General features: G+C 35.1%; 1 protein-coding gene and 1 pseudogene across 15 annotated transcripts in view; one reads left to right on the top strand and one right to left on the bottom strand.

Moving 5' to 3' along the window:
• COL25A1 (collagen type XXV alpha 1 chain) overlaps window positions 1-12,790 on the bottom strand; it is a 469,374-nt gene that overhangs the window by 437,922 nt on the left and 18,662 nt on the right. The gene's annotated exons all lie outside the window — the stretch shown is intronic.
• Window positions 7,653-9,064, top strand: LOC122477625 (annotated as a pseudogene).

Genomic DNA, 12,790 nt, shown 5'->3' with positions numbered 1-12,790 from the left:
AAATGCCAAAGTTACAGTGTACTAAATCCTATTTTACCTAGCTGAAAATGATACTTTTATTTCCCCTGGTCTTCTTTTCTCTTTGGCCTTCAGTAAGTGGCTATTAAACAGAATAGTCTTTCCCTTTAGTCTTTCCTAAAATAAATTAGGTGAATATAGCTCTTTTACTTATGTGATGAAGCACCCCCAGGAGACCAACTATGTCAACTTCTACCTTGTCCTCACAGTAATGTGAAAATCCCATCTACCATCTTGGATTTGGTCTTCAGAGGCCTACATTTTCAAAGCCTTTGTAATTCATTATATTAAATATTATTGAGTACCAGTTACATGCTATGAACTATGCAGAAGAGAAATTTGACCAGCACCTTTCAAGGGAGTTCTTTATATAAAAAACTTCAACTCTGGACATCATAGTTATTTTTCATAACTATTTTCATAGTGAGTTCCTTTTTATTTCAAATTTTAAGATGGGGTTGAGAACTTGGGAGTAAATATATAACTTTTACAGCATTCATGCTAAACTTTTTTTTTTTCAAAGAATTAGCAGGGAAAGGAATCCCAAATCTTCCAAAATTCAATATTCTCATTGTAAATGCTTTTTTCAGGAAATTCTGACTCATGTTGTCATGCGGTGTATTTTTGTAAATTTTTGAACAGTTAAGAATAAAGAAGTTTATTTCCATATGCAACACAATAAAATTATGCAGGGTGGTGAAGTTTTTCATTAATATGTGCAAAAGTGTGGAAATAAACTACCACTTTCTACATGCCACTTTTAAAATATACCAAATTGTCACTGCTTTTACATGGCCAAATTTTAAAGCAATTTAAAAGCCATATGAGGTCAAATTTGGCCATGTAAGGCCATTTACTTTGGAAATCATTTAATCCAACTCCATTAAAGGATATAGAAGGAGGCAAACCATAAGAGACTCTTAAATACTGAGAACAAACTGAAGGTTGATGGGGAGTGCGAGAGAGGGAAAGTGGTTGATGGACATTGAGGAGGGCCCCTGTTGGGATGAGCACTGGGTGTTGCATGGAAACCAATTTGATAATAAATTATATATATTATATAAATTATATAAATTATGTATACACACACACACACACACATATATAGGATATAGAAACAGAGGTAATGAAGAGAGTATTATCTAGGATTAATCAAATAATCACCTCTATAATATGAGTTCATTGATATTTGTATTTACTTTCCAACTCTTCATTAAGTTCTTTGAAAGCAGAGTTTTTCTATCAAATGCATACTGAGTATGAACTGTGAGGGAGCCACTGGGTAGACTAGATAGGCCCAGAAATAAATAACTGAGATTTGAAGAGGTTATTACTATGAGAATGATCTATCAAGCCCTCATGGAGCTTCTAACTGGGCCTAGAGCCTTATCATCTGGACTGATACTTGAGTGGTTCTCGAAGGAAGGGTGGGCACTTGCCAGGCAGAGAACAAGAGTAGAGAACATTCCAGTCAGGGACACAAAGTAGAAACCAGCTAAGAGCCACACAGAGCATTATACGGTCCTGTGGAAGGACCCAATCAGCAGTGAACTATCAGTAAATTAGGCTGTTAAATAATCATTAATATATAGAAAATTAATGCTACCTTTGTATTTCTTTCTTGCTAGAAGATAATAAATGCCAAGTTGTCAAAACAATGTTTTTATATAACTATTACTTCTGAATAGATATAATTAGTTGGTCACAAGCAATTATGTCTGCCCAAGAGTTTCCAATATTATTTCAAGTACTACAGACAATCTTTCTCATGTATCAACAATCCTATTTTAAGGAAATCATCACTCTGTATATCAGAAGACCCATACTAAGAATCAGAAAAAAGAAAAGGCTGACACCTCTTTCTTAGGCAAGTGGCATTACCACTGGGCCTCAGTTTTCTTATATGAAAATAATGATAGTCACTGTTGTATCTGCTGTCCAGGTTGCTATAGAGATCATATAGTTAATGATATAGTTAATGTGAGATCAATTATAAACCTAAAAATTCTAATTTTAGTTATACACACATACATATAAATAAATAAACTAAAGAATTTTCAAAGAGCATTTCTTCAATACACAGGAAAAAGCAGCATTACCCGTGCTGATTCAAAGGGGCACATGCATCCTCAATGTTTATAGCAGTATTACCAACAAGAGCTAAATTATGGAAAGAGCCAAATGTCCATCAACTGATGAATGGATAAAGAAGATGTGGTTTATATGTACAATGGAATACTACTCAGCAATTAAAAAAAAATGAAATCTTGCCATTTGCAACTACTTGAATGGAACTAGAGGGTATTATGCTAAGCGAAATAAGTCAGTCAGAGAAAGACAATATCATATGATTTCACTCATATGTGGAATTTAAAAAAACACAACAGAGGAACACAGGGGAGGGGAAGGAAAAATAAGATAAAAACAGAGAGGGAGGCAAATCATTAAGACACTGTTAAGTACAGAGAACAAACTGAAGGTTGCTATATGGGAGATGGGTGAGGGGATGGGTTAAATGCGTGATGGGCATTAAGGAGGGCATTAAGGATGAGCCCTGGGTGCCATATGTAAGCGATGAATCACTGAATTCTACTCCTGAAGCCAAGACTACACTGTGTGTTAACTAACTTGAATTTAAATAAATAAATAAATAAATAAATAGCAGCATTACCTGACACACAGATCTGAATCCTCTCTCCTCTGAATTCATAGCACCTACAATCAGTACCACTCACTTTAAAAATCAATCATCATGTATATGTTAACTAACTTGGATGTAAAGTAAAAAATTAATTAATTAATTTTAAAAGATCAATCATTGTGTATTATGTTTCATTATATATACACAGCATGATCCCAAATTTTTCAAGGCATCTTTTATTTTCCTATCAGTTGTTTTATTTTTTATTTTAAAAATTCTTAATAATCAAAATTCAATTCAAAATCTACTTCTATGATTTTCTAATTAAGAAATCCTAATTTTCTATGTACAGATTACTTTCATCTCAAATTTCTAATTTTGGATATAACAAAAAGAAATTAAAAGAAAAATATATAATTTAATAAGATTCTAATAAATTAACAGCTACTTTCTTTAGCTTTAGTCTGGTTTACAAAGGAAGAAATCATTTCTACAGATCAGTTGACAACTATGGAAAACAGAGAATTATCTTCCATACAGTGAATACATATAAAGATTCTTTCAGCAAATATTTTATATTAATATTATTAAATACATAGGAAATATGCCAAAATGACCTAGGGGAATGAGGCAATCTCTTAAAAATGCTACAAATTATCTTACCAGTTAATTTTTGCTAAAATATTCAGAGAAATATATAAAACCATCTCTTCCTTGTTAGAATTAAATTAAGTACTTAAGGTTCTTGAAACTATTAATGGGAAAATCATATTCTATATATAACCAGAAAATAATTACTAAATTCAGCAAGTAAAACTGGTATAATGACTATTTAAGTAGGTTGGTGCAGAACACATGGCTATAATACGAATTGTCTAGGAACATTAAACCGTATATCTTTTTATATAACACAGAGATAATTAACTTTCTCTATGAAAAATTTCAGTATGTGTTAGCACAGTAAAAACCATTGATATCTCGTACCACAAATAATTGAGACCCAGAGTTATTGGTTGTTGAACCTTCCTTTGATTGTGTTTAACATAGAAAATTAGTTTTTACACAGAAGGTACATGTATATACAATGGCCCTTTTTATGGAGCCAATGTTTTACTAAATCCCCTTTTTGTCATTCTACAAAAGGACAGTCTTAGCCTACCAACAAAACAGCTGAAAAGAACAGTAACAATGAGTAAATTTCCTCCCACTGGGTCTATAAAAAGTGTACATTCCCATCATGAGGAAAGCGTGCATGCAGCATGGTTGAGAAGCAAGTACTGGAACTATTGTGTATTGTGTATATCTCAAGTAGAGAAAAACATCTGTCCTTTTGCCCTGAAAAGGGACCCCCTGTGAGCCTCTTCTCATGGACCATTATAGTTTCCTTCAACCCTGACACTGCACAGGCTTTGAACTGATGGCTGTCTGTCACAAAAAGTTCATCTCAAGCCACTTTTCCTGAGAGGTTTCATAGGGTTTAGACTGAGGTGACCAACCATGGCTTAACAAAAAGATTAGTGTGTCTGGGCACAAAGCAAGACACAGAGATATGAGTGACCCTCTTTGTAACATCTTGCCACACAGAATAAAGAACAGTGAATGTAGTCAACTATAGAATATGCAGAGATGCCTGAGGGAGAAGAAAAGAGGACTGGAGAGGGAATCTGTCTTCACTTGGGAACAAGTGCCCTTTAATGCCAACAGGCATTTCCCAAAGAGTTTTAATGATTCTGTCTCCTTCACCCTTTATACAAGAAATATTAATAGAAATGACAATTTCTATTCAACCCGAGGCAAAAGTAAGAATAGAATGCAATGTTAGGTTTCTCTCTTTGTAAAGTTTTTAAAGAAGGCAATCACTTGGTAGAGTTACAGAACTATAACAGGCCATAAGGGTTATCTACGTAGCACACTGATGCCAAAGGTAAAAGCCTTCCTACAAAATCTTTGACAGGACATTATGCGAATATTTTCCTTCCTTTCAAACTCCCTCCACTAGCAAATATCTATGCATTGTTAAACTCAAAGTTAATTCCTCCCATAAAGTCTTCCCTAGATGACTCTTCTCCACATAGACTGCTCTCAGAGAACTGATAACATTTAATTATGCTTATTACATGTGTGTTTTCTCTTACTAGATGATAAGCTCTCAAGGATAAAGATTACATCCTATTATTTCGTTCACCTGACAAAGTTTGACACATAATAGGCATTTCATAATTACTCATACTGTAATTCTTGAACTCTCCCAATGATGAGAAGCCCATCACATCAAAATGAAGCCATTTTTAAACAATCTTGCTGTTGAGCAGGATGAAGGGCAGGGGTCAGTGAAATGCAAAGGTTTGTTCCCTGTTAATTTTCCCCTCCTGGATCCGAGTTCTACCCTGTAGTTTTAAGTATAAATGGTCCACTACACATTTGAAGACTACCACCTTGCTTTCCTTAACGTCACTACCACCATCTCTAGCTCTTGCCTTTTCAAGCTAAATGCTCCCATTTTCTTCTGCTACTATTCCTACAAGACAAATGTCAGATGCTTTTCATCCTCATCGCAATCCTCTAGAAGTGCTCTAGTTTGTCAATATTTCCTTTAAAGCTCAATAAAATACTGCATGCATGTGTTCACACTGTGCATCACATATTAGAACTACTACCTACTTTTTTCCAGACACAGTACTGTTCTACAGTAGATGGCCCCCTTAGCCGCCTGGAGCCTGCTTCGGATTCTGTGTCTCCACTTCTCTCTGCCTCTTCTCTGCTTGTGCTCTCTCTCTCTCAAAAATAAATAAGCAAAGGGGCGCCTGGGTGGCGCAGTCGGTTAAGCGTCCGAATTCAGCCAGGTCACGATCTCGCGGTCCGTGAGTTCGAGCCCCGCGTCAGGCTCTGGGCTGATGGCTTGGAGCCTGGAGCCTGTTTCCGATTCTGTGTCTCCCTCTCTCTCTGCCCCTCCCCCGTTCATGCTCTGTCTCTCTCTGTCCCAAAATAAATAAAAAACGTTGAAAAAAAATTTAAAAAAATAATAATAATAATAATAAATAAGCATTGAAAAAATTAAAAAAGAATTTTTAAAAATGTCTCTTCTCAAATTATCTAGCAATCTATTTGGACTTCTGCATGTAAATATAACAAAAAAATGTCCCAAGAAAATCTGTTTTTTAATATACTTCAAACAACAAATAAGAGTCTTGGTTGAAATATTAGTGCGTAGATCACAGAGAAATTTTATCCAATAGCAAATATGTGGGAATCTTTCAGAGAACTTAGATTAGACAGCATTTCCACCTATGTGATTCTGCTTCTACGGTCCAATATCTGAGTTTTCTGGCCCAATTAATACATTTTATTACTACTATGTTACACCATGACCTGCATGTGAATATTCTTTCTCATTTCTAGAACTGGAATATATTCTATCATGTTGATGAACTTAAATTGAATCAGCACATCAGTTCAAACCCAGCAGTATAATTTACTTCCCAGTCAGCATGCAAATATGTTTATATGCTCTATAAGTGTTCAATGATTGTATCCTTTATCTAGCATTCATTACTTCTTATATATTGAAATAGTATATTAAAATAAATATTTGGCAGTTTATCAAGTGAAAAAACTGAATGTCTTTAGCTACTAATTTTTATTGAATTTAGTCCTATAATTCCTTGGGGAATATTTTCTATGTTTTTCCTACAAAATTATATTTTAGAGCTGAATGGTCATTTACCAGCTCCTATAGTATTCTGAAGAACTAAATATACTTACTACCAAATATATGAGAAACATATTTTTTGAAAATTTACAATATGCCACACTAAGTACTTAGGTCTGGCTGAATTATGAGAATTGCCTTCTGTAATTATGTAGTTAAATAAGAATATTGTTCCCATGGAACATTTTCAGTTTCAATTCTTCTCGTAAAGAGTTTGGTGACTTGGATATGATGATCACTTCCCTTTAAGAACTCTCTCAACAAATGATTTTCTTTTTTTTTTTTTAAATTTTTTTTTCTCAACGTTTTTATTTATTTTGGGGACAGAGAGAGACAGAGCATGAACGAGGAGGGGCAGAGAGAGAGGGAGACACAGAATCGGAAACAGGCTCCAGGCTCCGAGCCATCAGCCCAGAGCCTGATGCGGGGCTCGAACTCCCGGACCGCGAGATCGTGACCTGGCTGAAGTCGGACGCTTAACCGACTGCGCCACCCAGGCGCCCCTCTCAACAAATGATTTTCTTAAGAAAGTAAACTAATCCTTCAATTTGCTACAACTTGTTTAATATTCAATTTCAAATTCTGCCTTAATTATAGCAATAAGATTTTCATAGTCAAGGATCAAGGAATGCAACAGCCATTAAGAAAGTAATTTTATGATTATTTTTAAATGTACCTCTCTCATAATTAGAAGCAAACTATGAGTTCTTGAAAAGTATGAAGTGTATAAAAGCAAATAATCATATAAAAGGTATTCTATAATACATGTTTTCTTCAGTCCAGACCAGTTCTTAAAATCCTGCAAATAAGAATACAAACATGAATAGTCTACTCTAATAAATCCTAATCTAATGATCCTAAAGGTACCGAAAGATGGGGCAGGCTCCAGGAGCTAATAAAGGTTTTCCACTATCTCATGAGGAAGCTAGAGCTCCTAGAGTTCTTCCACCAGCTGATCTGCAATCCCCAGTTTCGGAGAAGTCTTCAGACTGGAGTAGTGCAAAAACACTCCAGCATTTGATGATGACACTTTTAATGGCTTTAACAGTAATCACACTGAGATTCAAGTATTTGCCTTGGTCTTAAACTGGTGTCTTTCACACAAATGAATGCTAACCGTTTGGGTTTGCTATAGGATGAAAGAAAACATAAAAAGTATTCAGCACTTCAACAGAACTGATCAAGGAAGATGAAAAACATAAGCAAATTTTGAATATTCCCTTTTCTTCACCAAAGTATATTCCCATATGTTTAAAAGAGGTTTTAAGATGAGAAAGAACCCAGTGTCTGTCCACTGAGAGTATTTTTTTAATTACACATCCATTTAATGAAATTCTATTCAGCTGCTAAAGTAACAAAAAATGAGACAGTATCATCTTGCCAAAATTTTTAAACTGAATTTACAAGAAACACACCCTGTTGGTTCTCTGAGCAACACCATGGTGGTTAGCAAGAACAAGTGCTTTACAAAAGGCAGCAAAGGAAGCCAAGAAGAAAGTGGTTGATACATTTTCTAAGAAAGATTGGTATTATGGGAAAGCAATAGCTATGTTCAATATAAGAAATATTGGAAAAATACTAGTCACAGTAACTCAAGGAACCCGAAATATATCAGGTGTCCTCAAGGATTGATTATTAAGCATGCAATCAAGCAACTACAGAGTATGAATTGACTTTGTCATGCTCTGAAAATTGCTATCTTGAACAAATTCCTGACATTAACTTATTATATTTTTTAAATTTCTCTCTTTTCCAAAAATGATAAAGAAAACCTAGATTCCAAATAAATAAGGTACTTTAAGAAGTGGGAAGGATGGGAAGACCATCTTCAAAGTTGGCCCCAAAGTAAGGTCCCAAAGTAAGAAACTCTAATTTTGCAAGGAATGACTAGCACTCCACCTCTCAAGCTGCTTTTACAATGTGTAGGTGGCCAGATGGTTCATTCTAGAAAGCATGTGATTATGAGCTGGTTGTGACCTAAAGGGACAACTTAAAGGTGGGTTTACTACCAATAATCTGTTCAAAATCATATTTTACAAGCAGGAAGTTCAAGAACAGAAAAAGCCACTTCTAAGTTCTTAAATGGTTATATAATGGTTATTAATCCAGTTATTACCCCCCAAAAAGAAACTGGTTTAAAAGACTATATCCAGCTAATTAATAAGGAGTACCACTAATGTAAAGAGAACTCCAGAGGGTGTTTTTTTTTTAAGACTATAGCTTTATTTTACAGCAATAAAAGCAGTGTGCTAAATCACACTACTAAACTTTCTTCCTTGGAAACACCTCACTTCTTTGAAAACCCTTAAAACAGGGATTTTTCTTTCTAAGTTACAGTCAAATCCACTGTCATTAATATTATCATAAATTCTCCCAGCTGAGCTTATGGGTTATGTCAATATGCCATCTTGCAGGCAGCAGAAAACCAACCAAATGGGGAAATTGACAAATCACACACAGTTAAATCATATTTTGCTTCATGTTTTTAAAACTAGTTAGTTCATCTCTCAGTGAAATCATGTTTTTATGTGAACACTAAAGTTCAAACTAAGCAATTCTTCAGCTACTCCAAAAAATACAGTAGAATGTTGATGGATTTCTGGCTAGGTTTTAAATCCAGCTCCCCAAAGAATAAGGGCAACAGAAACCAAAGTTTCTTCGAAGCCTTCAGGACAAAGCTTCAAGAATACAATAAGTGTTTTAAGAATGATTATTATAATTATAATACTCTTTTGTACTTAGGAGACTACCATAGTTTTTCTCTCTATAGCACAAAAACTGAACCAGGAGCCAGAAGTGGGAAAAAAAATTAAAGTTCATTCATTAAATGAAAGGAAAAAAAAAAAAGATTGTGAAAACATGGTCCACCAAAACATTACTGATTTGAGCTAAAGAGTGAACCGGGGCGCCTGGGTGGCGCAGTCGGTTAAGCGTCCGACTTCAGCCAGGTCACGATCCCGCGGTCCGGGAGTTCGAGCCCCGCGTCAGGCTCTGGGCTGATGGCTCGGAGCCTGGAGCCTGTTTCCGATTCTGTGCCTCCCTCTCTCTCTGCCCCTCCCCCGTTCATGCTCTGTCTCTCTCTGTCCCAAAAATAAATAAACGTTGAAAAAAAAATTAAAAAAAAAAAAAGAGTGAAAAAATTAACAGACTTTGAAGGAATTCTGAAAAGAGTTCACTTAAGTATTTATTAGAATCAAGAAAAGTTTAAAATATTCTTAAACATCATTTGCTAATTCCTTATCCTACCCTTTTTTTTATCTAAATGTTTATTTGTTTATTTTGTGAGAGAGAAAGGGGGGCAAAGAGAAAGGGAGAGAGAGAATCCTAAGCAGGCTCCATGCTGTCAGCACACAGCCCAAAGCAGGGCTTGAAATCACAAACCGTGAGATAGTGACTTGAGCAGAAATCAAGAGTTAGATGCTTAACTGACTGAGCCACGCAGGATACTTATCTTATACTATCTTTCTATTGCATCCCATCAAGAGCTCCCTACAAGGTCAGTGACAGTGCTAACAGATCAGCACTTTGATTCGCTCTCTAATGTGCAATTTGACTATATGCATTATGGGTGTACAAATGTTTATACGATATTTGAATCATCAATTCCACTTATAATAACTATCAGCAGCACACACAAAGACTTATATATTAGAGTATTCACTGCAAAGTTATTTATTAAGGCACTGAAAATAATCTTGAGGTATAAAAAGAGAAATTATTAAATTATAAGAAATCCATATGAATATCATACAGATAACATGACTCACAATGAATGTATACTACCTTTATCAGAAATTATTTTTTCTACTTTCATGAGAAAAAATTTTCTAAGCTTCCTGTATTCCAGATTTACCTTTGAAGTCTTGAGGATATTCATTTTACCTATATATTATTAGGTCACTTGATGCAGACTTTACATAAAAGGCTTTGATGTAGACCATAGATGCACCAAGGTAGCTCAGTCAGTTAAGCATCTAACTTCAACTCAGGTCATGATCTCGTGGTCCATGACTTTGGGCCCCACATTGGGCTCTGTGATGACAGCTCAGAGCCTGGAGCCTGCTTCAAATGCTGTGTCTCCCTCTCTCTCTGCCCCTCTCCCACTCACGCTCTGTCTGTCTCTCTCTCTCTCTCTATCAAAAATAAACATTGGAGCCTGCTTTGGATTCTGTGTCTCCCTCTTTCTCTGCCCCTCCCCTACTCACTTTGTCTCTCTCTCTCTCTCTCAGAAATAAACATTTTTTAGAAAAAGGATTTGATATACCTTAAATATTTATTGTAACTAATTACGTCTAGTTACTATTTAAGTTCTATTATGATTGCTCTATCCATGGTAGATCATCAAAAAAACAAAGAGTAAAGATCATATTTTTAAGGAAATAAAAATATAATATTGTTAATCAACATAATAATAGTCTGCAAACCCTGAAATGTGTCAGAAAGAAAACTAAACAGCATTAATGAGGCAGAATAATTGTATTGAAAAGGAAAACATTTATATAAAATATAAGTACTTCAATTTTTCTCCAAAAATGAGAAGAGGAAGTTTGTGTGTGACTGAACTAGGTAGCCGCTATCATAAAGTCTGGCCCATAGACCAGACTAAATAACACACAAAGATTTGCTTTGTTTGGCAAAGTGCTTTTAAAAAATACATTTAAATGCTTTATCTGGCTCATAACACTCCAATCTGATGATAGAATATTCTAGTCTAACAAACTTCACACAATTGTATTACTTGCCTGGCATTCTAATTTGCCTTCCAGTTTAAAGTCCTACGTGGAGTAACCCCAATTACACCATGTTTTGTTCTCCTTCTTTCCCTCCACCTCCTTTCTATACATCCCTCAAACCCTACTCCCGCAACTTGGAAACCACTTTCCTAATTAACGTTGGCCGATCTCAGCTAAAGTTCTGAAAACTTCCAAGCAGTTCCTCTGTATTTCACCCTTGTACCTCAACCCACATAGAACAATTTACTTTTAGCCATACTATTTTATCTAAAAGAAATAAAGTGTTCCATGACCAAACAAGTTTATAAAACATGATACATTAGAGTCCCCATTTTAGTGATTCACAATATACAAATCCTACAGTGGATAAATCTTATTTGTTTAGCCCAGTGTGTATCTGATTTGTCTTGAAAACATTCTTCCTCAGGAAATTTGTTAACGTGAAAAAGAAATGGTGTTTCAGGAATACAGTTGGACAAACTCAATACAACGAAGGCTGCGAGTGGATGGATCGCTGGTAGAAACACTTGAAAGGTGTTCAGAAATAGACTGATGGCAACTACAGTGAAAGACTACTAGAAAGGCACTGGGCTCTGAATGCACTTTGTCATGCTCAGACATTTCAGTTCAGAATCAAGGAAAAACACTGTTGGTCAGTTTATCAAGTTTCTAAATCATATTAAGCCAAGAGGAGTTGGAAATTTATTTTAAAAAATCATTAGCCTAACAAATCCTGATAAGGTGGGAGCTGGGTTTTGTGAAAATAAACATACAGTCTTGATTTGCTTCCCTCTTCCAAAAAAAAAAAAAAAGTACCATAAAAGGGAGAAAAGACTTAACAGCAGCGTACATAAAAAATAAAGTTTTTATCAATGTTAAATGCAGTATTGGTAAATTCAATTATGGGACCAGCAAGAAAATTATTATAATTTTAGGCTGTATTAGTTGGCAGTATAGTATCTAGAACAAGGGAAGTTTTCCTCTCTCCCCCTCTTGTATTTGCCAGTCATGAGCTATCAGAGTTTCATTCAAATCCGTTTTCAACACTTTAAGAATGAAGTAGACGAACTGGAATACCTGAATGAGCTAAGGGCATTTATTCCAAAAAATGAAAATATTAATGGGAAATACAGTAAATGATTTCAAACATTGGAAAAGTTGTCATAGTACAGAGGTATTCAATATATTTTTTATGATGGAGAGTGAGGATGGTATACAAAATAAAATGGTGGATGCTCATAAGGAGATAAATTTCAACATGAGCTTTTTAACAAGCCAGTCTGAAGACTGAATGGTCTATTCCAGAGGTAATCCTAAATTGAATAAACATTTAGCCAAGAACACACTAAGGGAATTCAAGCACCTGAGGCAATGTAAGTCTAGCTAACCTTTAAAGGCCCTCCCAACACTGAATACAATCAGAGGCAGCATTACCATTTGGAGAGAACATTACCCCAAACAATGCAATATACTCTGTATGGAAACAAGACTATCAAAGCCAGTGGGTGCTAGAAGCTGAGTTAGGAGAGCTAATTGTTCCATTTTTAGGATTCTGCAAGCCCACTGTTAAACACAGTTATTGCTAAAAATTTAATTATATACACTTACAATAAAATAAACTGTATTAAAGCAAAGTTAATAAACACTCAAACTTATCACTTCCTAATGTCACTTTGTTAACTTGAAATC

Source organism: Prionailurus bengalensis, chromosome B1 (genome assembly GCF_016509475.1).
Source record: "Prionailurus bengalensis isolate Pbe53 chromosome B1, Fcat_Pben_1.1_paternal_pri, whole genome shotgun sequence".
Classification (NCBI taxonomy): domain Eukaryota; kingdom Metazoa; phylum Chordata; class Mammalia; order Carnivora; family Felidae; genus Prionailurus; species Prionailurus bengalensis.
The sequence above is the reverse complement of the archived record's forward strand: the minus strand, read 5'-3'. Positions and strand labels throughout refer to the sequence as shown.